The 7,652-nt window shown below is 39.9% G+C and overlaps 1 pseudogene; it reads right to left on the bottom strand.

The window, feature by feature from the left end:
- Positions 1-5,940: 5,940 nt before the first annotated feature.
- Positions 5,941-6,357, bottom strand: LOC112319350 (ATP synthase F(0) complex subunit C1, mitochondrial pseudogene; annotated as a pseudogene).
- Between the last annotated feature and the right edge of the window lie 1,295 nt (positions 6,358-7,652).

Raw genomic sequence — 7,652 nt, 5'->3', positions numbered from 1 at the left:
CATGTGGGGAGTGGGGTGCGGCACCGGAGGGAGTGTATGTCTTCTTTGAAGAAATGTCTACTTAAACCTATTTCTTAAGCCTATTTTTTTAACTGGGTTATTAATATTTTTATTGTTGAATTGTAAGAGTTCTTTATATATTCTGGATACCAGTTCCTTATCAGATATATAATTTGCAAATATTGTCTAACATTCTGTGGGTTATCTCTTCAATTTTTGATTGTGTCCTTTGAATTACAAAGGTTTTCATTTTGATATGTTTCAATATATCTATTTTTTTCCCACACCAATGCTATTGATGTTGAATCTATGAAACCATTGCCTAATCCAAGTTCACAAAAATTTATTTCTTTATGCTTTCTTCAAATAGCTTATAGCATTATCTCTCCCTCTCAAGTTTAGGGCTATGATAAATTTTGAGTTATTCTTGTATATGATGTGATGTAGGTATCCAAATTTATTCTTTTGCATATGTATATCCAAGTATCCCAGAACAATTGTTGAAAAGACTATTCTTTCACCATTAAATTATCTTGATACTCTTGTTCATTCATATGAAATCCTATAGCACTGTTCTCTGTCACACAAGTGTACGTGTATTATATAAATGTACATTTTATATAAACATTATAAATGCATACTAGACAAATATACTAGAAGTCACCAATGTGCCTGCCCTTCAAATTTGTCATTTTAAAAAATCATATTTTATGTGAAGGTAACTCTACATTGTTAATGTCTTTATTGGAATGATTCTCAGCTTGGTTATATACACAATTTTAATAGTTTCAGAGTAAGGAATACAATTTTAAAAGTTAAAATTCAGTGAAAGTTAATCCAATCAAACTGACTCATAGTATCTTCAGGTTTTAAAGAAAGTGTGTTAGTAAGAAAGTTATTCTTTTTTAAAAAAACTATAGCTGACATACAATTTTTTTTAGTTTTAGGTATACAAGGAAAGTAATTCAATGTTTATGTATCTTAAAATGTGATCACAGCAATCGGTCTAGTAACCATCTGTTGCCATACACCATGATTACAATACTAGTGACTATATTCTTATGTGGTTTTGTAACTCACTTTGAAATCAAGTCCAAAATGACAGCATTCCAAAATTATTATGCTGAGGCCATATCAATGGAATTAATGGATAGTCTGCCAAAGTAGCCCTTTGAATGACAATATTCTTTTGAAGGTATCAGTTATATTGTGTATTTTTATCATCCTAAACTGCTACATATTATTCAAAAACTATTTTATGTGTTATCTTCTTAAAATTACAGATTATAAGCTCCCCAAGGACAGATTTTCTGCCTGACCTTTTTGTGCCCACCGCCACACCCAACAAATTTATTCTTGGTGTGACGGCCAGAGCGGACACGTTGACAGAAGTCAGCGAATGTGCCCAGGGCTGCGGCGGGTAAGTCAAGACTCAGAGACTGGCCCCCGGACTGGAATATGAGATTTACATGATGATTTTGCATTACAAAAGACGAAACTCCCCAAAAGACAAATCCAAAAGCAATTGTGAAAAAAGAATGATATGATAAACTGCATTTGCAGAATTGCTTTTGGATACTGGGATATACATGAAATAAATTAATGGAAAACACTGAAGAGATAGGTTTAATATTACGATCTCAAGAGCTTTTATGATCAAGTAAAAATAATCAATTTAGATTATTCAGTTTAGTTATTTTCACTTCAGGGTAATTCCTGAATCATTAAACTTATTAATTTCTATGGCTGCTATGAGTCTCTGATTACATTGCTTACTTAATGAAACAGTAAACACATACCAAATTTAAAGCCCCAAAGGAGAAGCGCAAGGCTTAGGTGTTTATCTTTTCAAATTGCAAGTGTCTAATCAGGATTGTTAGCTATCTAAGCTAGGCTTAATAAAATTTCATTATGTAACTAAACTCAAATAAAGAGCATAAATTATTTTATATTGTACTTTAAAATATCACAATGAACAGTTGTATGGTATATAGAAGTGAAGATTTATAGAGACACCAGATTCCCTATACTTGCGGCCTATTCCCTTTGAGTGAGTGGGTTCACATGAGTTTTTTCCTTCAGTGTCGGTCGCTCCAGGAACCCTAACTACAGGGTGAGATTCTCCTTCCTTAGAAAACTGTTGCCAGGACTGTATGATGAGTCCAGGTGAGAGCTGACCCACTAAAGCATTTCTCATCAAAAGCGTATATACTGAAGGCTGGTGGTTAAGTAGCAGGTGAGTTTTTGTATATTTAAAAGTTGACAGGTGATTTTCCAAGTAGTAGGATGAGTTTGCAAAAGCGTGGCCTAATAACATAGTGTTATAGTTGGAAAACAGCCTGAGCTTAACGTCGAAATGCAAACTGCGGGAAGTTAGACTCTATGAAAGCTGAGTCCAGTGGGGCATTGGTGTCAAAAGAATGGCCGATGCGGGTAAAGCCATTCAGTAGTAAGTTCTTTAACTCTAGGAAAGGTTACCTACTCTTTGATCATACCGATCGCCTCTGTCTACTCCGCTTGCTTTTTGTAAACTTTTGTATGTGAAATACTTGTACAAATACTCCATATATGTATTTGCTTTAGACTGTTAACATTTGAAAATTATTCTGAAAATGAAAAATGTGTGTACAACACTCTTCATTGTTTTATTCTTTAAGTTATACTGCTTTATTTTAAAGTAAGAATTATTAATATATTCTTCTGAAGAAAAGGACATTGTGACCGAGGTGAATGAATGTGCAAGAAACCCTTGCTCTGTCCCTGCCATTGCCTTTACTGGGGGCGTGGACACAGCCCCCCGCTGAGAACCACAGTGGGTGGTAAGGCATGGGCCGAGAAGCAAGGCTTCCTCCTGGAGCCGAATCCTGTGGTTCAACCACTTCTATTTGATGTCAATGTATAAAATAATGCAGTGTTGCCTGTGCTTTTTAAATCACTTTAGCCAAACATGTGATAGGAACAGGAGTCTTACTCATAAATGCCCATAAGTAAGGCATTTTGAATTATTTACAAGCTAATTTCAGGGTCATTGGGATTTTTTTTCATTAAGCCACCCCCCTTTTTCACTCTTTCTATAACTCCATATAGAAAAAAATGTTAAAAAGATAAACATATCTGAAACCGAATAAAACCATATTGTTTCCAGATACTTAAAACATAGATGTTTGACTTTCATGACATAACTCCTCCAGAGGACTATGGCCTTCACCCTCAGGCCCACTATCACAGAACGTATTCGTTTACAGACTGACTCAGGGCTTCAGTTTATGTTACGAGCTGCTGCGTATGATTAACATGGCCTTCGTGGTTCACAATATTTGAAGTAAATTCTTGTTTCAGAAACTTTAGTTTGTAACCTTGCCTATTTAGGCCAAATTTTTAGATAAACAATATTTCTATTTACCTTGAAGAAATAGGACTTCTACTGCAGCAGAACTTTAATAAATACTCAAAGTTGAACTGATTCAAACTTAGTTATATCTATGCCAGAAAAGTGGTAATCCAGAAGTCTTTTACCTCTCTGAGCCAAGGAAGGGAAGAATCTGGACCTCACCAGACAGAACCTAACTTCCCCTTTGCCCGATTCTTTGTGTTCAGTGTTGTTTAACAGCCTAATACATGCTCCTGGGCGGGACACATTCCCAAGGAGTCCACAGTCTAGTAGGAGAGAATGCAAGTAAGCCAAATTATCTCTCAGCGTGATGTGTGCCGTGAGCACTCAGTACAGAATACTAGAATAACAGGAAAAAGAATTCAAAAGTTGGCCTCAATGGGGAAATGAAGACGATTGGTCAGGGAGGGCTTCTGAGAGCGAGTGACACTTAAGTAGTGAGTTTGGGAAGATAGGAGTGGGGTTGAAGGGTGAACTGGGTGAGGGAGGACATTCCCACCAGGAGCAACAGCGTATACAGTGGCTACAGACATGGGCAAGGAATTCCAGATAATTCCATATGGGTAGAATAAGATGGGATAGGGAAATAAGTAACCGAGGAGTACTGAAACGTGAGGACTTAATTTGTCACTTTAAGGAGTTTGGAATTCTTAAGGTGATGGAAAATTGTTAAAGGTTTGAAAGTGGAGAAGCCGTAAGATCTGATTTGCTGAGTCTGAAGAGTACCTTAAACCCTTGCCAGCGTGGAATGGGAGAATAAGAGAGGTGTTAAAGCTGCTGGGCCACTGGGAAAGTGGAGCAGTTTAGATATTTACTGTGAAGTAGTAATGGTCACCTTTAAGGAAGAAGGACTTTTCTTATGTTAAAATCTCTAGTTCAATTTAAATACCCTGCCTTCCCAGCACTAACATACTTAGCTGCCATTGCCCACAGCCTGAACTCTTTCTCTCTGTGCACGCCTATCATGCTGATCACAAACAATGGGTAGGATACACCCACTGCTCTCACTGAGTCTGGTCATGAAAATTCTGGGAAAATACTTCCTGGGAGGAAGCCCCAGGTGATGGCATCAGGCAGTCTTGAATCAAATCTTGGCTTCCTCACCTTTAGCCATGTGGCCTTGGAAAACTCCTTCCACTCTTTGAGCCTCAGTTTTCTTACTTTAAAAGTAGAAACAAAATAGCTGCCTCACAAGGATGTGAGAACTGAGGGTCACTTATGGAGGGCCTGTAGCATAGAGCAGGCCCTCAGTGAGCAGTGCATGTGTTTGTCACTAAAGAAGCGGTGTGAGCAAATTTCCTATTCCCTAGTTGCTCTTTTACAGACAGACATTGGTGGGAGCTCCCAGTGGAGGACTGGGGCCTGGAACCTCCTGTCACTCTGGTTCCAGGTCATTACTACATACAGGGAACTAAGCAGCTGAACTGCTCCAGAAGCCTATGCAAAACAGTCTTGGTTTTAACTGTGTAATCAAGCTGACAGGCCTACAGCTGACATAAATGTGAGCACCACGGCCAGGCGGCCCTGGGGATTCTGGAGTGCTGTTAACCTCCTCACTCCCTTCGCAGCACGTTCCACAGAGACATAGTTGCCTTGCCACTGGCTGAAGTTGGTTCTGCCTATTCATTTCAAACAGCATTTGTGCTCCATAAGTGTGGTCATGCTCAGAACCGCTTCCAAGAACAGAGAAAACAGAGTGGAGACGGTCTGAAGTGCTGATTCTCCCAGCAAACCTTTCAGAAAGTTCAAAGAATGCAAGTGAGAAGTGTGTTTTAGGAGAAGGGAAGCTGGCACTTCTCTCCTATATTCATATGAATATAACGATGCAGCCCACACCATTTCTGAACATAATGAGGATGTAATTCCTAGGTTAAGCAGAAAAACCTGGTGAGAGAGCAAATGGGGGGATTTCATCCTGGGCAGTACAGCACGGGAGCTTTGGGTAGAAGGTGTGGAGCCAGAGAAGGAAGGACCTCTAAGCAACTGGCTTCCAATATGCATTCATTTAGTACTTTCTCTTCCTTCTGTCCCCAAAGGCAAGAAAAAATAAATAAATAAATCTTTCCCTCTGTATCTACAGCTGGCGTTTTTGCAGTGATCATTAGTAGAACATGTTGGCAGTGGAAAACAGGTTCAGCTTTTCCAGAATTGGCTGTCATTTTTGCCAAAAGCAAATAGGAATAGAAATAGTAACACCAATATTATTATTACCATACCAGGAGTCAGCTAGCTTTTCTGTGCCTACAGCTTTCAGAAGTCAAGATGACTACCCTCATCTTGCCACCCACAGTGCCATGGCGGATGTGGGATGGGAGAGGCAGAGGGGGCAGGCCACACAGGAGATGCAAAATTCTCCGTGAGTAGCCAGCTTGACTTAGTAGCCGAGGACTGTCTCTTCTCAAGAGGTTTACCTCTTTTATTTTGTTTGTGTGTTTGTGTGTTTGTTTCTAGAGAAATGTTGTGTTTGCTGGTAAAGCTTAGCACATTCCAGCACCAGGCACTGCAGCGAGCCAGTGCAGCAGGGATGGGTAGGTGATTCCCATGGAGCCTCACATGGCAAAAAGGATGAGGAAGGCAACCATCCAGTGGAAGAACCCCGTGGCCTCAGACAAGGCAAAGCCCAATGGCATAGGAGAAGAGCTGCTGCTCGAGAGATGGGTCCTGGCATAGCCAATGATCTAAATGCCAAACACTGTCCCAATTCCAGCCCCTGAACCGGAACCAGCCACACCCACTGTGGCAGCCTGAACACCAATAAACTTGGTCACTGTGTCAGTGTTTATTTGGGAAACGACACTGGTCTGGAATTCCCATCTGGCCACCAAGAATGGGGAGCTGCTGTAGGAAGGCCATTCAGATGGGATCTCTGGCTTACCCAGGAAGCAGGCGGACAGAGGCCTGATTATGCTGCTGATACAGCAGCGGATCTGAGCCAAAGGAGTAAGCAGTGCCCTGGTGGTCTGCATTTTCTCCGTCTGCGCTCCAACCGCCTGGCTGCCCTGGCTCAGACCACCGTGCTCGCCCCATTCAAGGAGGCTGACTCATGTCCCAGCTGGAACTCTAGGTCTACCTCTTTTATGTGACAGAAAAGCTTGAAAATCAGGCCTATTCTACTGAGGTATTCATTAGTAGAACATTTCCAGAAAGTAATTTAGAGAATTTGGATTTATATTCATCAATAGCCTTTTAAAAAAGTCATATGTTTGATCTAGGATGTCATTTCTAAGAATACACACTGAAGACACTGTTTAAAATGCACACAAATATTTTTAGTACAAAATATATATTATAGCAATATTTTAATATAAAAAGAAAACATTTTGAATAAGCAGCAAAAAGGTGTTAGTTAATCAATTAAACTATATTGAATTTATTCAACCATTAAAGGGGTTCTATATAATTTTAAATGAAAATACTCATTGCTTAAATTTTCTCCTTTTCTCACTTCAAAGAAAAGAGTTCTATTCAAGTTATCTCAAGGTAGGAGAAAATTTCCCTCCTTACTTAGATACCTGTGAAGCAAAACTAGCATGGAATAAAACAGCCATCAGGAAGTGGCCGATTTGGGGAAGCTGCTGGTGCGTCCCCCTCTCTTGCATCCCTGCTTTTCTCCCCACAGCCCTTCCATTAATCCTGTTTCTGCCAAAGGAATGCTGAAGCATTTCTCCACATGTTTCTAGACATGGCTGTCTATCATTGTCCCAAATCCAGAGTTAATTAGAGAGCATATTGAAAGGCCTATGGGAATGTAGGCATGCTGAAGGCAATGTTGAAATAAATTAAGCAGTGTTTAAAACTACATTTATAGTAGAATTCACTCACTCATTTATTCACTCAATACCTATGTGTTAAGCACTCACCATGAAGTGGCAAAGGTCACCTAACTCTGCCATCACAGACCTTACAGTTTGGATGCGAAGGAAGCTGATTAAAATCTATGTAAACGTGCGACAGTGTGCACGCACACGTGCTCGGAGAGCGTCCTAAGAGGGAGTCCAGTCCGAACTTGGAGAAAAGTCGAGAAAGCATGTCCAATTAATACATTCTCAAGAAAATAGTTTAGAATGGCTAGAACTGGAATCCGTGTGTTTTTAAGGGTTGTCTAAAGTGGTGCAGCTTGAAGCACAAGAGAATGAGAGCTTTGCAGGTCACACTGAGAACGTAGTAGACTTCTGAGTGTGAATGAATAACAACTGTAAGTTTGAGAAGGGGAGAGAAATAGTCATATATGCAAGTTATAAAAATCCATGAATGCAGTGTT

This window comes from Desmodus rotundus, chromosome 11 (assembly GCF_022682495.2).
Source record: "Desmodus rotundus isolate HL8 chromosome 11, HLdesRot8A.1, whole genome shotgun sequence".
NCBI classification, from domain to species: domain Eukaryota; kingdom Metazoa; phylum Chordata; class Mammalia; order Chiroptera; family Phyllostomidae; genus Desmodus; species Desmodus rotundus.
The sequence above is the reverse complement of the archived record's forward strand: the minus strand, read 5'-3'. Positions and strand labels throughout refer to the sequence as shown.